Source organism: Pelophylax lessonae (assembly GCF_965119305.1).
Source record: "Pelophylax lessonae genome assembly, chromosome: 9".
NCBI lineage: Eukaryota > Metazoa > Chordata > Amphibia > Anura > Ranidae > Pelophylax > Pelophylax lessonae.
The window spans coordinates 190,222,588-190,239,753 of NC_138776.1; positions in this window are offsets into that span (position 1 = coordinate 190,222,588).

Below are 17,166 nucleotides of genomic sequence, written 5' to 3' on the forward strand. Positions count from 1 at the left end.
GAGAGGGATGGATGGGATCAGGCAGAGTGATGGCAGTGGGAGAGATGGGATCAGGCAGTGATGGCAGTCGGAGGGATGGATGGGATCAGGCAGAGTGATGGCAGTGGGAGGGATGGATGGGATCAGGCAGAGTGATGGCAGTGGGAGAGATGGGATCAGGCAGTGATGGCAGTGGGATGGATGGATGGGATCAGGCAGAGTGATGGCAGTGGGAGAGATGGGATCAGGCTGTGATGGCAGTCGGAGGGATGGATGGGATCAGGCAGAGTGATGGCAGTGGGAGGGATGGATGGGATCAGGCAGAGTGATGGCAGTGGGAGAGACGGGATCAGGCAGTGATGTCAGTCGGAGGGATGTATGGGATCAGGCAGAGTGATGGCAGTGGGAGGGATGGATGGGATAAGGAAAAGTGATGGCAGTGGGAGGGATGGATGGGATCAGGCAGAGTGATGGCAGTGGGAGGGATGGATGGGATCAGGCAGAGTGATGACAGTGTGGGGGATAGATGGGATAAGGCAGGGTGATGGCAGTGGGAGGGATGGATGGGATCAGGCAGAGTGATGGCAGTGGGAGGGATGGATGGGATCAGGCAGAGTGATGGCAGTGGGAGGGATGGATGGGATCAGGCAGAGTGATGGCAGTGGGAGGGATGGATGGGATCAGGCAGAGATGGCAGTCGGAGGGATGGATGGGATCAGGCAGAGTGATGGCAGTGGGAGGGATGGATGGGATCAGGCAGAGTGATGGCAGTGGGAGAGATGGGATCAGGCAGTGATGGCAGTGGGATGGATGGATGGGATCAGGCAGAGGGATGGCAGTGGGAGAGATGGGATCAGGCAGTGATGGCAGTCGGAGGGATGGATGGGATCAGGCAGAGTGATGGCAGTGGGAGGGATGGATGGGATCAGGCAGAGTGATGGCAGTGGGAGAGATGGGTTCAGGCAGTGATGGCAGTGGGAGGGATGGATGGGATCAGGCAGAGTGATGGCAGTGGGAGGGATGGATGGGATCAGGCAGAGTGATGGCAGTGGGAGGGATGGATGGGATCAGGCAGTGATGGCAGTGGGAGGGATGGATGGGATTGGGCAGAGTGATGGCAGTGGGAGGGATGGATGGGATCAGGCAGAGTGATGGCAGTGTAAGAGATGGGATCAGGCAGTGATGGCAGTGGGAGGGATGGATGGGATCAGGCAGAGTGATGGCAGTGGGAGGGATGGATGGGATCAGGCAGTGATGGCAGTGGGAGGGATGGATGGGATCAGGCAGTGATGGCAGTCGGAGGGATGGATGGGATCAGGCAGAGTGATGGCAGTGGGGGGGGGTGGATGGGATCAGGCAGAGTGATGGCAGTGGGAGAGACGGGATCAGGCAGTGATGTCAGTCGAAGGGATGTATGGGATCAGTCAGAGTGATGGCAGTAGGAGGGATGGATGGGATAAGGAAAAGTGATGGCAGTGGGAGGGATGGATGGGATCAGGCAGAGTGATGGCAGTGGGAGGGATGGATGGGATCAGGCAGAGTCATGGCAGTGGGGGGGATGGATGGGATAAGGCAGAGTGATGCAGTGGGAGGGATGGATGGGATCAGGCAGAGTGATGGCAGTGGGAGGGATGGATGGGATCAGGCAGAGTGATGGCAGTGGGAGGGGTGGATGGGATCATGCAGAGTGATGGCAGTGGGAGGGATGGATGGGATCAGGCAGATTGATGGCAGTGGGAGGGATGGATGGGATCAGGCAGAGTGATGGCAGTGGGAGAGATGGGATCAGGCAGTGATTTCAGTCTGAGGGATGGATGGGATAAGGCAGAGTGATGGCAGTGGGAGGGATGGATGGGATAAGGCAGAGTGATGGCAGTGGGAGGGATGGATGGGATCAGGCAGTGATGGCAGTCGGAGGGATGGATGGGATCAGGCAGAGTGATGGCAGTGGGAGGGGTGGATGGGATAAGGCAGAGTGATGGCAGTGGGAGGGATGGATGGGATCAGGCAGATTGATGGCAGTGAGAGGGATGGATGGGATCAGGCAGAGTGATGGCAGTGGGAGAGATGGGATCAGGCAGTGATGGCAGTCGGAGGGATGGATGGGATCAGGCAGAGTGATGGCAGTGGGAGGGATGGATGGGATCAGGCAGAGTGATGGCAGTGGGAGAGATGGGATCAGGCATTGATGGCAGTGGGATGGATGGATGGGATCAGGCAGAGTGATGGCAGTGGGAGAGATGGGATCAGGCAGTGATGGCAGTCGGAGGGATGGATGGGATCAGGCAGAGTGATGGCAGTGGGAGGGATGGATGGGATCAGGCAGAGTGATGGCAGTGGGAGAGATGGGATCAGGCAGTGATGGCAGTGGGAGGGATGGATGGGATCAGGCAGAGTGATGGCAGTGGGAGGGATGGATGGGATCAGGCAGAGTGATGGCAGTGGGAGGGATGGATGGGATCAGGCAGTGATGGCAGTGGGAGGGATGGATGGGATTGGGCAGAGTGATGGCAGTGGGAGGGATGGATGGGATCAGGCAGAGTGATGGCAGTGTAAGAGATGGGATCAGGCAGTGATGGCAGTGGGAGGGATGGATGGGATCAGGCAGAGTGATGGCAGTGGGAGGGATGGATGGGATCAGGCAGAGTGATGGCAGTGGGAGGGATGGATGGGATCAGGCAGTGATGGCAGTGGGAGGGATGGATGGGATCAGGCAGTGATGGCAGTCGGAGGGATGGATGGGATCAGGCAGAATGATGGCAGTGGGGGGGGGGGTGGATGGGATCAGGCAGAGTGATGGCAGTGGGAGAGACGGGATCAGGCAGTGATGTCAGTCGAAGGGATGTATGGGATCAGTCAGAGTGATGGCAGTGGGAGGGATGGATGGGATAAGGAAAAGTGATGGCAGTGGGAGGGATGGATGGGATCAGGCAGAGTGATGGCAGTGGGAGGGATGGATGGGATCAGGCAGAGTGATGGCAGTGGGAGAGATGGGATCAGGCAGTGATGGCAGTCGGAGGGATGGATGGGATCAGGCAGAGTGATGGCAGTGGGAGGGGTGGATGGGATCAGGCAGAGTGATGGCAGTGGGAGGGATGGATGGGATCAGGCAGAGTGATGGCAGTGGGAGGGATGGATGGGATCAGGCAGAGTGATGGCAGTGGGAGAGATGGGATCAGGCAGTGATGGCAGTCGGAGGGATGGATGGGATCAGGCAGAGTGATGGCAGTGGGAGGGATGGATGGGATCAGGCAGAGTGATGGCAGTAGGAGGGATGGATGGGATCAGGCAGAGTGATGGCAGTGGGAGAGATGGGATCAGGCAGTGATGGCAGTGGGATGGATGGATGGGATCAGGCAGAGTGATGGCAGTGGGAGAGATGGGATCAGGCAGTGATGGCAGTCGGAGGGATGGATGGGATCAGGCAGAGTGATGGCAGTGGGAGGGATGGATGGGATCAGACAGAGTGATGGCAGTGGGAGAGACGGGATCAGGCAGTGATGTCAGTCGGAGGGATGTATGGGATCAGGCAGAGTGATGGCAGTGGGAGGGATGGATGGGATAAGGAAAAGTGATGGCAGTGGGAGGGATGGATGGGATCAGGCAGAGTGATGGCAGTGGGAGGGATGGATGGGATCAGGCAGAGTGATGACAGTGGGGGGGATGGATGGGATAAGGCAGAGTGATGGCAGTGGGAGGGATGGATGGGATCAGGCAGAGTGATGGCAGTGGGAGGGATGGATGGGATCAGGCAGAGTGATGGCAGTGGGAGGCATTGATGGGATCAGGCAGAGTGATGGCAGTGGGAGAGATGGGATCAGGCAGTAATGGCAGTCAGAGGGATGGATGGGATCAGGCAGAGTGATGGCAGTGGGAGAGATGGGATCAGGCAGTGATGGCAGTCGGAGGGATGGATTGGAATAAGGCAGAGTGATGGCAGTGGGAGGGATGGATGGGATCAGGCAGAGTGATGGCAGTGGGAGAGATGGGATCAGGCAGTGATGGCAGTGGGATGGATGGATGGGATCAGGCAGAGGGATGGCAGTGGGAGAGATGGGATAAGGGAGTGATGACAATCGGAGGGATGGATGGGATCAGGCAGAGTGATGGCAGTGGGAGGGATGGATGGGATCAGGCAGAGTGATGACAGTGGGAGAGATGGGATCAGGCAGTGATGTCAGTCGGAGGGATGGATGGGATCAGGAAGAGTGATGGCAGTGGGAGGGATGGATGGGATAAGGCAGAGTGATGGCAGTGGGAGGAATGGATGGGATCAGGCAGAGTGATGGCAGTGGGAGGGATGGATGGGATCAGGCAGAGTGATGGCAGTTGGAGGGATGGATGGGATAAGGCAGAGTGATGGCAGTGGGAGGGATGGATGGGATCAGGCAGAGTGATGGCAGTGGGAGGGATGGATGGGATTGGGCAGAGTGATGGCAGTGGGAGGGATGGATGGGATCAGGCAGAGTGATGGCAGTTGGAGGGATGGATGGGATCAGGCAGAAAGATGGCAGTGTAAGAGATGGGATCAGGCAGTGATGGCAGTGGGAGGGATGGATGTGATCAGGCAGAGTGATGGCAGTGGGAGGGATGGATGGGATCAGGCAGAGTGATGGCAGTGGGAGGGATGGATGGGATCAGGCAGTGATGGCAGTGGGAGGGATGGATGGGATCAGGCAGAGTGATGGCAGTAAGAGGGATGGATGGGATCAGGCAGAGTGATGGCAGTGGGGGGATGGATGGGATCAGGCAGAGTGATGGCAGTGGGAGGGATGAATGGGATCAGGCAGAGTGATGGCAGTGGGAGTGATGGATGGGTTTAGGCAGTGATGGTAGTCGGAGGGATGGATGGGATCAGGCAGAGTGATGGCAGTGGGAGGGATGGATGGGATCAGGCAGAGTGATGGCAGTGGGGGGGGGGAGAATGGGATCAGGGCAGGCAGAGTAATGGCAGTGGGAGAGATGGGATCAGGCAGTGGGGGGGTGGATGGGATCAGGCAGTGATGGCAGTGGGGGAGAAGGATGGGATCAGGGCAGGCAGAGTGATGGCAGTGGGAGAGATGGGATCAGGTAGAGTGATGGCAGTGGGGGGGATGGATGGGATCAGGCAGTGATGGCAGTGGGGGGCGGGTGGATGGGATAAGGGCAGGCAGAGTGATGGCAGTGGGAGGGATGGATGGGATCAGGCAGTGATGGCAGTGGAGGGATGGATGGGATCAGGCAGTAAAGGCAGTGGTGGGGATGGATGGGATCAGGCAGAGTGATGGCAGTGGGAGAGATGGGATCAGGCAGTGATGGCAGTCGGAGGGATGGATGGGATCAGGCAGAGTGATGGCAGTGGGAGGGGTGGATGGGATCAGGCAGAGTGATGGCAGTGGGAGGGATGGATGGGATCAGGCAGAGTGATGGCAGTGGGAGGGATGGATGGGTTCAGGCAGAGTGATGGCAGTGTAAGAGATGGGATCAGGCAATGATGGCAGTGGGAGGGATGGATGGGATCAGGCAGAGTGATGGCAGTGGGAGGGATGGATGGGATCAGTTAGAGTTATGGCAGTGGGAGGGATGGATGGGATCAGGCAGTGATGGCAGTTGGAGGGAAGAATGGGATCAGTCAGAGTGATGGCAGTGGGAGGGATGGATGGGATCAGGCAGAGTGATGGCAGTGGGAAAGATGGGATCAGGCAGTGATGGCAGTCGGAGGGATGGATGGGATCAGGCAGATTGATGGCAGTGGGAGGGATGGATGGGATCAGGAAGAGTGATGGCAGTGGGAGGGATGGATGGAATCAGGCAGAGTAATGGCAGTGGGAGGGATGGATGGGATCAGGCAGATGGATGGATGGGATCAGGCACAGTGATGGCAGTGGGGGGGGGGAGAATGGGATCAGGGCAGGCAGAGTGATGGCAGTGGGAGTGATGGGATCAGGCAGTGGGGGGGGGTGGATGGGATCAGGCAGTAATGGCAGTGGGGGAGAAGGATGGGATCAGGGCAGGCAGAGTGATGGCAGTGGGAGAGATGGGATCAGGTAGAGTGATGGCAGTGGGGGGGATGGATGGGATCAGGCAGTGATGGCAGTGGGGGGGGGTGGATGGGATAAGGGCAGGCAGAGTGATGGCAGTGGGAGGGATGGATGGGATCAGGCAGTGATGGCAGTGGAGGGATGGATGGGATCAGGCAGTCAAGGCAGTGGTGGGGATGGATGGGATCAGGCAGAGTGATGGCAGTGGGAGAGATGGGATCAGGCAGTGATGGCAGTCGGAGGGATGGATGGGATCAGGCAGAGTGATGGCAGTGGGAGGGGTGGATGGGATCAGGCAGAGTGATGGCAGTGGGAGGGATGGATGGGATCAGGCAGATTGATGGCAGTGAGAGGGATGGATGGGATCAGGCAGAGTGATGGCAGTGGGAGAGATGGGATCAGGCAGTGATGGCAGTCGGAGGGATGGATGGGATCAGGCAGAGTGATGGCAGTGGGAGGGATGGATGGGATCAGGCAGAGTGATGGCAGTGGGAGAGATGGGATCAGGCAGTGATGGCAGTGGGATGGATGGATGGGATCAGGCAGAGTGATGGCAGTGGGAGAGATGGGATCAGGCTGTGATGGCAGTCGGAGGGATGGATGGGATCAGGCAGAGTGATGGCAGTGGGAGGGATGGATGGGATCAGGCAGAGTGATGGCAGTGGGAAAGATGGGATCAGGCAGTGATGTCAGTCGGAGGGATGGATGGGATCAGGAAGAGTGATGGCAGTGGGAGGGATGGATGGGATCAGGCAGAGTGATGGCAGTGGGAGGGATGGATGGGATCAGGCAGTGATGGCAGTGGAAGGGATGGATGGGATAAGGCAGAGTGATGGCAGTGGGAGGGATGGATGGGATCAGGCAGATTGATGGCAGTGAGAGGGATGGATGGGATCAGGCAGAGTGATGGCAGTGGGAGAGATGGGATCAGGCAGTGATGGCAGTCGGAGGGATGGATGGGATCAGGCAGAGTGATGGCAGTGGGAGGGATGGATGGGATCAGGCAGAGTGATGGCAGTGGGAGAGATGGGATCAGGCATTGATGGCAGTGGGATGGATGGATGGGATCAGGCAGAGTGATGGCAGTGGGAGAGATGGGATCAGGCAGTGATGGCAGTCGGAGGGATGGATGGGATCAGGCAGAGTGATGGCAGTGGGAGGGATGGATGGGATCAGGCAGAGTGATGGCAGTGGGAGAGATGGGATCAGGCAGTGATGGCAGTGGGAGGGATGGATGGGATCAGGCAGAGTGATGGCAGTGGGAGGGATGGATGGGATCAGGCAGAGTGATGGCAGTGGGAGGGATGGATGGGATCAGGCAGTGATGGCAGTGGGAGGGATGGATGGGATTGGGCAGAGTGATGGCAGTGGGAGGGATGGATGGGATCAGGCAGAGTGATGGCAGTGTAAGAGATGGGATCAGGCAGTGATGGCAGTGGGAGGGATGGATGGGATCAGGCAGAGTGATGGCAGTGGGAGGGATGGATGGGATCAGGCAGAGTGATGGCAGTGGGAGGGATGGATGGGATCAGGCAGTGATGGCAGTGGGAGGGATGGATGGGATCAGGCAGTGATGGCAGTCGGAGGGATGGATGGGATCAGGCAGAATGATGGCAGTGGGGGGGGGTGGATGGGATCAGGCAGAGTGATGGCAGTGGGAGAGACGGGATCAGGCAGTGATGTCAGTCGAAGGGATGTATGGGATCAGTCAGAGTGATGGCAGTGGGAGGGATGGATGGGATAAGGAAAAGTGATGGCAGTGGGAGGGATGGATGGGATCAGGCAGAGTGATGGCAGTGGGAGGGATGGATGGGATCAGGCAGAGTGATGGCAGTGGGAGAGATGGGATCAGGCAGTGATGGCAGTCGGAGGGATGGATGGGATCAGGCAGAGTGATGGCAGTGGGAGGGGTGGATGGGATCAGGCAGAGTGATGGCAGTGGGAGGGATGGATGGGATCAGGCAGAGTGATGGCAGTGGGAGGGATGGATGGGATCAGGCAGAGTGATGGCAGTGGGAGAGATGGGATCAGGCAGTGATGGCAGTCGGAGGGATGGATGGGATCAGGCAGAGTGATGGCAGTGGGAGGGATGGATGGGATCAGGCAGAGTGATGGCAGTAGGAGGGATGGATGGGATCAGGCAGAGTGATGGCAGTGGGAGAGATGGGATCAGGCAGTGATGGCAGTGGGATGGATGGATGGGATCAGGCAGAGTGATGGCAGTGGGAGAGATGGGATCAGGCAGTGATGGCAGTCGGAGGGATGGATGGGATCAGGCAGAGTGATGGCAGTGGGAGGGATGGATGGGATCAGACAGAGTGATGGCAGTGGGAGAGACGGGATCAGGCAGTGATGTCAGTCGGAGGGATGTATGGGATCAGGCAGAGTGATGGCAGTGGGAGGGATGGATGGGATAAGGAAAAGTGATGGCAGTGGGAGGGATGGATGGGATCAGGCAGAGTGATGGCAGTGGGAGGGATGGATGGGATCAGGCAGAGTGATGACAGTGGGGGGGATGGATGGGATAAGGCAGAGTGATGGCAGTGGGAGGGATGGATGGGATCAGGCAGAGTGATGGCAGTGGGAGGGATGGATGGGATCAGGCAGAGTGATGGCAGTGGGAGGCATTGATGGGATCAGGCAGAGTGATGGCAGTGGGAGAGATGGGATCAGGCAGTAATGGCAGTCAGAGGGATGGATGGGATCAGGCAGAGTGATGGCAGTGGGAGAGATGGGATCAGGCAGTGATGGCAGTCGGAGGGATGGATTGGAATAAGGCAGAGTGATGGCAGTGGGAGGGATGGATGGGATCAGGCAGAGTGATGGCAGTGGGAGAGATGGGATCAGGCAGTGATGGCAGTGGGATGGATGGATGGGATCAGGCAGAGGGATGGCAGTGGGAGAGATGGGATAAGGGAGTGATGACAATCGGAGGGATGGATGGGATCAGGCAGAGTGATGGCAGTGGGAGGGATGGATGGGATCAGGCAGAGTGATGACAGTGGGAGAGATGGGATCAGGCAGTGATGTCAGTCGGAGGGATGGATGGGATCAGGAAGAGTGATGGCAGTGGGAGGGATGGATGGGATAAGGCAGAGTGATGGCAGTGGGAGGAATGGATGGGATCAGGCAGAGTGATGGCAGTGGGAGGGATGGATGGGATCAGGCAGAGTGATGGCAGTTGGAGGGATGGATGGGATAAGGCAGAGTGATGGCAGTGGGAGGGATGGATGGGATCAGGCAGAGTGATGGCAGTGGGAGGGATGGATGGGATTGGGCAGAGTGATGGCAGTGGGAGGGATGGATGGGATCAGGCAGAGTGATGGCAGTTGGAGGGATGGATGGGATCAGGCAGAAAGATGGCAGTGTAAGAGATGGGATCAGGCAGTGATGGCAGTGGGAGGGATGGATGTGATCAGGCAGAGTGATGGCAGTGGGAGGGATGGATGGGATCAGGCAGAGTGATGGCAGTGGGAGGGATGGATGGGATCAGGCAGTGATGGCAGTGGGAGGGATGGATGGGATCAGGCAGAGTGATGGCAGTAAGAGGGATGGATGGGATCAGGCAGAGTGATGGCAGTGGGGGGATGGATGGGATCAGGCAGAGTGATGGCAGTGGGAGGGATGAATGGGATCAGGCAGAGTGATGGCAGTGGGAGTGATGGATGGGTTTAGGCAGTGATGGTAGTCGGAGGGATGGATGGGATCAGGCAGAGTGATGGCAGTGGGAGGGATGGATGGGATCAGGCAGAGTGATGGCAGTGGGGGGGGGGGAGAATGGGATCAGGGCAGGCAGAGTAATGGCAGTGGGAGAGATGGGATCAGGCAGTGGGGGGGTGGATGGGATCAGGCAGTGATGGCAGTGGGGGAGAAGGATGGGATCAGGGCAGGCAGAGTGATGGCAGTGGGAGAGATGGGATCAGGTAGAGTGATGGCAGTGGGGGGGATGGATGGGATCAGGCAGTGATGGCAGTGGGGGGCGGGTGGATGGGATAAGGGCAGGCAGAGTGATGGCAGTGGGAGGGATGGATGGGATCAGGCAGTGATGGCAGTGGAGGGATGGATGGGATCAGGCAGTAAAGGCAGTGGTGGGGATGGATGGGATCAGGCAGAGTGATGGCAGTGGGAGAGATGGGATCAGGCAGTGATGGCAGTCGGAGGGATGGATGGGATCAGGCAGAGTGATGGCAGTGGGAGGGGTGGATGGGATCAGGCAGAGTGATGGCAGTGGGAGGGATGGATGGGATCAGGCAGAGTGATGGCAGTGGGAGGGATGGATGGGTTCAGGCAGAGTGATGGCAGTGTAAGAGATGGGATCAGGCAATGATGGCAGTGGGAGGGATGGATGGGATCAGGCAGAGTGATGGCAGTGGGAGGGATGGATGGGATCAGTTAGAGTTATGGCAGTGGGAGGGATGGATGGGATCAGGCAGTGATGGCAGTTGGAGGGAAGAATGGGATCAGTCAGAGTGATGGCAGTGGGAGGGATGGATGGGATCAGGCAGAGTGATGGCAGTGGGAAAGATGGGATCAGGCAGTGATGGCAGTCGGAGGGATGGATGGGATCAGGCAGATTGATGGCAGTGGGAGGGATGGATGGGATCAGGAAGAGTGATGGCAGTGGGAGGGATGGATGGAATCAGGCAGAGTAATGGCAGTGGGAGGGATGGATGGGATCAGGCAGATGGATGGATGGGATCAGGCACAGTGATGGCAGTGGGGGGGGGAGAATGGGATCAGGGCAGGCAGAGTGATGGCAGTGGGAGTGATGGGATCAGGCAGTGGGGGGGGGGTGGATGGGATCAGGCAGTAATGGCAGTGGGGGAGAAGGATGGGATCAGGGCAGGCAGAGTGATGGCAGTGGGAGAGATGGGATCAGGTAGAGTGATGGCAGTGGGGGGGATGGATGGGATCAGGCAGTGATGGCAGTGGGGGGGGGGTGGATGGGATAAGGGCAGGCAGAGTGATGGCAGTGGGAGGGATGGATGGGATCAGGCAGTGATGGCAGTGGAGGGATGGATGGGATCAGGCAGTCAAGGCAGTGGTGGGGATGGATGGGATCAGGCAGAGTGATGGCAGTGGGAGAGATGGGATCAGGCAGTGATGGCAGTCGGAGGGATGGATGGGATCAGGCAGAGTGATGGCAGTGGGAGGGGTGGATGGGATCAGGCAGAGTGATGGCAGTGGGAGGGATGGATGGGATCAGGCAGATTGATGGCAGTGAGAGGGATGGATGGGATCAGGCAGAGTGATGGCAGTGGGAGAGATGGGATCAGGCAGTGATGGCAGTCGGAGGGATGGATGGGATCAGGCAGAGTGATGGCAGTGGGAGGGATGGATGGGATCAGGCAGAGTGATGGCAGTGGGAGAGATGGGATCAGGCAGTGATGGCAGTGGGATGGATGGATGGGATCAGGCAGAGTGATGGCAGTGGGAGAGATGGGATCAGGCTGTGATGGCAGTCGGAGGGATGGATGGGATCAGGCAGAGTGATGGCAGTGGGAGGGATGGATGGGATCAGGCAGAGTGATGGCAGTGGGAAAGATGGGATCAGGCAGTGATGTCAGTCGGAGGGATGGATGGGATCAGGAAGAGTGATGGCAGTGGGAGGGATGGATGGGATCAGGCAGAGTGATGGCAGTGGGAGGGATGGATGGGATCAGGCAGTGATGGCAGTGGAAGGGATGGATGGGATCAGGCAGAGTGATGTCAGTGGGGGGGATGGATGGGATCAGGCAGAGTGATGGCAGTGGGAGGGATGAATGGGATCAGGCAGAGTGATGGCAGTGGGAGGGATGGATGGGATCAGGCAGTGATGGCAGTCGGAGGGATGGATGGGATCAGGCAGATGGATGGATGGGATCAGGCACAGTGATGGCAGTGGGGGGGGAGAATGGGATCAGGGCAGGCAGAGTGATGGCAGTGGGAGAGATGGGATCAGGCAGTGGGGGGGGGTGGATGGGATCAGGCAGTGATGGCAGTGGGGGAGAAGGATGGGATCAGGGCAGGCAGAGTGATGGCAGTGGGAGAGATGGGATCAGGTAGAGTGATGGCAGTGGGGGGGATGGATGGGATCAGGCAGTGATGGCAGTGGGGGGGGGTGGATGGGATAAGGGCAGGCAGAGTGATGGCAGTGGGAGGGATGGATGGGATCAGGCAGTGATGGCAGTGGGAGGGATGGATGGGATCAGGCAGAGTGATGGCAGTGGAAGGGATGGATGGGATCAGGCAGAGATATGGCAGTGGGAGAGATGGGATCAGGCAGTGATGGCAGTCGGAGGGATGGATATGATCAGGCAGAGTGATGGCAGTGGGAGGGGTGGATGGGATCAGGCAGAGTGATGGCAGTGGGAGGGATGGATGGGATCAGGCAGAGTGATGGCAGTGGGAGGGATGGATGGGATCAGGCAGAGTGATGGCAGTGGGAGAGATGGATGGGATCAGGCAGAGTGATGGCAGTGGGAGAGATGAGATCAGGCAGTGATGGCAGTGGGATGGATGGATGGGATCAGGCAGAGTGATGGCAGTGGGAGAGATGGGATCAGGCAGTGATGGCAGTCGGAGGGATGGATGGGATCAGGCAGAGTGATGGCAGTGGGAGGGATGGATGGGATCAGGCAGAGTGATGGCAGTGGGAGGCATGGATGGGACCAGGCAGAGTGATGGCAGTGGGAGAGATGGGATCAGGCAGTAATGGCAGTCGGAGGGATGGATGGGATCAGGCAGAGTGATGGCAGTGGGAGAGATGGGATCAGGCTGTGATGGCAGTCGGAGGGATGGATGGGATCAGGCAGAGTGATGGCAGTGGGAGGGATGGATGGGATCAGGCAGAGTGATGGCAGTGGGAGAGATGGGATCAGGCAGTGATGGCAGTGGGATGGATGGATGGGATCAGGCAGAGGGATGGCAGTGGGAGAGATGGGATAAGGGAGTGATGGCAGTCGGAGGGATGGATGGGATCAGGCAGAGTGATGGCAGTGGGAGGGATGGATGGGATCAGGCAGAGTGATGACAGTGGGAGAGATGGGATCAGGCAGTGATGTCAGTCGGAGGGATGGATGGGATCAGGAAGAGTGATGGCAGTGGGAGGGATGGATGGGATAAGGCAGAGTGATGGCAGTGGGAGGAATGGATGGGATCAGGCAGAGTGATGGCAGTGGGAGGGATGGATGGGATCAGGCAGAGTGATGGCAGTGGGAGGGATGGATGGGATAAGGCAGAGTGATGGCAGTGGGAGGGATGGATGGGATCAGGCAGAGTGATGGCAGTGGGAGGGATGGATGGGATTGGGCAGAGTGATGGCTGTGGGAGGGATGGATGGGATCAGGCAGAGTGATGGCAGTTGGAGGGATGGATGGGATCAGGCAGAGTGATGGCAGTGTAAGAGATGGGATCAGGCAGTGATGGCTGTGGGAGGGATGGATGGGATCAGGCAGAGTGATGGCAGTTGGAGGGATGGATGGGATCAGGCAGAGTGATGGCAGTGTAAGAGATGGGATCAGGCAGTGATGGCAGTGGGGGATGGATGGGATCAGGCAGAGTGATGGCAGTGGGAGGGATGAATGGGATCAGGCAGAGTGATGGCAGTGGGAGGGATGGATGGGTTTAGGCAGTGATGGCAGTCGGAGGGATGGATGGGATCAGGCAGAGTGATGGCAGTGGGAGGGATGGATGGGATCAGGCAGAGTGATGGCAGTGGGAGGGATGGATGGGATCAGGCAGATGGATGCATGGGATCAGGCACAGTGATGGCAGTGGGGGGGGGGAGAATGGGATCAGGGCAGGCAGAGTGATGGCAGTGGTAGAGATGGGATCAGGCAGTGGGGGGGTGGATGGAATCAGGCAGTGATGGCAGTGGGGGAGAAGGATGGGATCAGGGCATTCAGAGTGATGGCAGTGGGAGAGATGGGATCAGGTAGAGTGATGGCAGTGGGGGGGATGGATGGGATCAGGCAGTGATGGCAGTGGGGGGGGTGGATGGGATAAGGGCAGGCAGAGTGATGGCAGTGGGAGGGATGGATGGGATCAGGCAGTGATGGCAGTGGAGGGATGGATGGGATCAGGCAGTAAAGGCAGTGGTGGGGATGGATGGGATCAGGCAGAGTGATGGCAGTGGGAGAGATGGGATCAGGCAGTGATGGCAGTCGGAGGGATGGATGGGATCAGGCAGAGTGATGGCAGTGGGAGGGTGGATGGGATCAGGCAGAGTGATGGCAGTGGGAGGGATGGATGGGATAAGGCAGAGTGATGGCAGTGGGAGGGATGGATGGGATCAAGCAGAGTGATGGCAGTGGGAGGGATGGATGGGATCAGGCAGAGTGATGGCAGTGGGAGGGATGGATGGGATCAGGCAGAGTGATGGCAGTGTAAGAGATGGGATCAGGCAGTGATGGCAGTCGGAGGGATGGATGGGATCAGGCAGATTGATGGCAGTGGGAGGGATGGATGGGATCAGGCAGAGTGATGGCAGTGGGAGGGATGGATGGGATCATGCAGAGTGATGGCATTGTAAGAGATGGGATCAGGCAGTGATGGCAGTGGGAGGGATGGATGAGATCAGGCAGATTGATGGCAGTGGGAGGGATGGATGGGATCAGGCAGAGTGATGGCAGTGGGAGGGATGGATGGGATCATGCAGAGTGATGGCATTGTAAGAGATGGGATCAGGCAGTGATGGCAGTGGGAGGGATGGATGAGATCAGGCAGAGTTATGGCAGTGGGAGGGATGGATGGGATCAGGCAGTGATGGCAGTGGGAGGGATGGATGGGATCAGGCAGAGTGATGGCAGTGGGGGGGGGGGTTAATGGGATCAGGCAGAGTGATGGCAGCGGGGGGGGATGGATGGGATCAGGCAGAGTGATGGCAGTGGGAGAGATGGGATCAGGCAGTGATGGCAGTCAGAGGGATGGATCGGATCAGGCAGAGTGATGGCAGTGGGAGGGATGGATGGGATCAGGCAGAGTGATGGCAGTGGGAGGGATAGATGGGATCAGGCAGTGATGGCAGTCGGAGGGATGGATGGGATCAGGCAGAGTGATGGCAGTGGGAGGGATGGATGGGATCAGGCAGAGTGATGGCAGTGGGAGAGATGGGATCAGGCATTGATGGCAGTGGGATGGATGGATGGGATCAGGCAGAGTGATGGCAGTGGGAGAGATGGGATCAGGCAGTGATGGCAGTCGGAGGGATGGATGGGATCAGGCAGAGTGATGGCAGTGGGAGGGATGGATGGGATCAGGCAGAGTGATGGCAGTGGGAGAGATGGGATCAGGCAGTGATGGCAGTCGGAGGGATGGATGGGATCAGGCAGAGTGATGGCAGTGGGAGGGATGGATGGGATCAGGCAGAGTGATGGCAGTGGGAGAGATGGGATCAGGCAGTGATGGCAGTCAGAGGGATGGATGGGATCAGGCAGAGTGATGGCAGTGGGAGGGATGGATGGGATCAGGCAGAGTGATGGCAGTGGGAGAGATGGGATCAGGCAGTGATGGCAGTGGGATGGATGGATGGGATCAGGCAGAGGGATGGCAGTGGGAGATATGGGATCAGGCAGTGATGGCAGTCGGAGGGATGGATGGGATCAGGCAGAGTGATGGCAGTGGGAGGGATGGATGGGATCAGGCAGAGTGATGGCAGTGGGAAAGATGGGATCAGGCAGTGATGTCAGTCGGAGGGATGGATGGGATCAGGAAGAGTGATGGCAGTGGGAGGGATGGATGGGATCAGGCAGAGTGATGGCAGTGGGAGGGATGGATGGGATCAGGCAGTGATGGCAGTGGAAGGGATGGATGGGATCAGGCAGAGTGATGTCAGTGGGGGGGATGGATGGGATCAGGCAGAGTGATGGCAGTGGAAGGGATGAATGGGATCAGGCAGAGTGATGGCAGTGGGAGGGATGGATGGGATCAGGCAGTGATGGCAGTCGGAGGGATGGATGGGATCAGGCAGAGTGATGGCAGTGGGAGGGATGGATGGGATCAGGCAGAGTGATGGCAGTGGGAGGGATGGATGGGATCAGGCAGATGGATGGATGGGATCAGGCACAGTGATGGCAGTGGGGGGGGGAGAATGGGATCAGGGCAGGCAGAGTGATGGCAGTGGGAGAGATGGGATCAGGCAGTGGGGGGGGGGTGGATGGGATCAGGCAGTGATGACAGTAGGGGGAGAAGGATAGGATCAGGGCAGGCAGAGTGATGGCAGTGGGAGAGATGGGATCAGGTAGAGTGATGGCAGTGGGGGGGATGGATGGGATCAGGCAGTGATGGCAGTGGGGGGGGGGTGGATGGGATAAGGGCAGGCAGAGTGATGGCAGTGGGAGGGATGGATGGGATCAGGCAGTGATGGCAGTGGAGGGATGGATGGGATCAGGCAGTAAAGGCAGTGGTGGGGATGGATGGGATCAGGCAGAGTGATGGCAGTGGGAGAGATGGGATCAGGCAGTGATGGCAGTCGGAGGGATGGATATGATCAGGCAGAGTGATGGCAGTGGGAGGGGTGGATGGGATCAGGCAGAGTGATGGCAGTGGGAGGGATGGATGGGATCAGGCAGAGTGATGGCAGTGGGAGGGATGGATGGGATCAGGCAGAGTGATGGCAGTGGGAGAGATGGATGGGATCAGGCGGAGTGATGGCAGTGGGAGAGATGGGATCAGGCAGTGATGGCAGTGGGATGGATGGATGGGATCAGGCAGAGTGATGGCAGTGGGAGAGATGGGATCAGGCAGTGATGGCAGTGGGAGGGATGGATGGGATCAGGCAGAGTGATGGCAGTGGGAGGGATGGATGGGATCAGGCAGAGTGATGGCAGTGGGAGAGATGGATGGGATCAGGCAGAGTGATGGCAGTGGGAGAGATGGATGGGATCAGGCAGAGTGATGGCAGTGGGAGAGATGGGATCAGGCAGTGATGGCAGTGGGATGAATGGATGGGATCAGGCAGAGTGATGGCAGTGGGAGAGATGGGATCAGGCAGTGATGTCAGTCGGAGGGATGTATGGGATCAGGCAGAGTGATGGCAGTGGGAGGGATGGATGGGATAAGGAAAAGTGATGGCAGTGGGAGGGATGGATGGGATCAGGCAAAGTGATGGCAGTGGGAGGGATGGATGGGATCAGGCAGAGTGATGACAGTGGGGGGGATGGATGGGATAAGGCAGAGTGATGGCAGT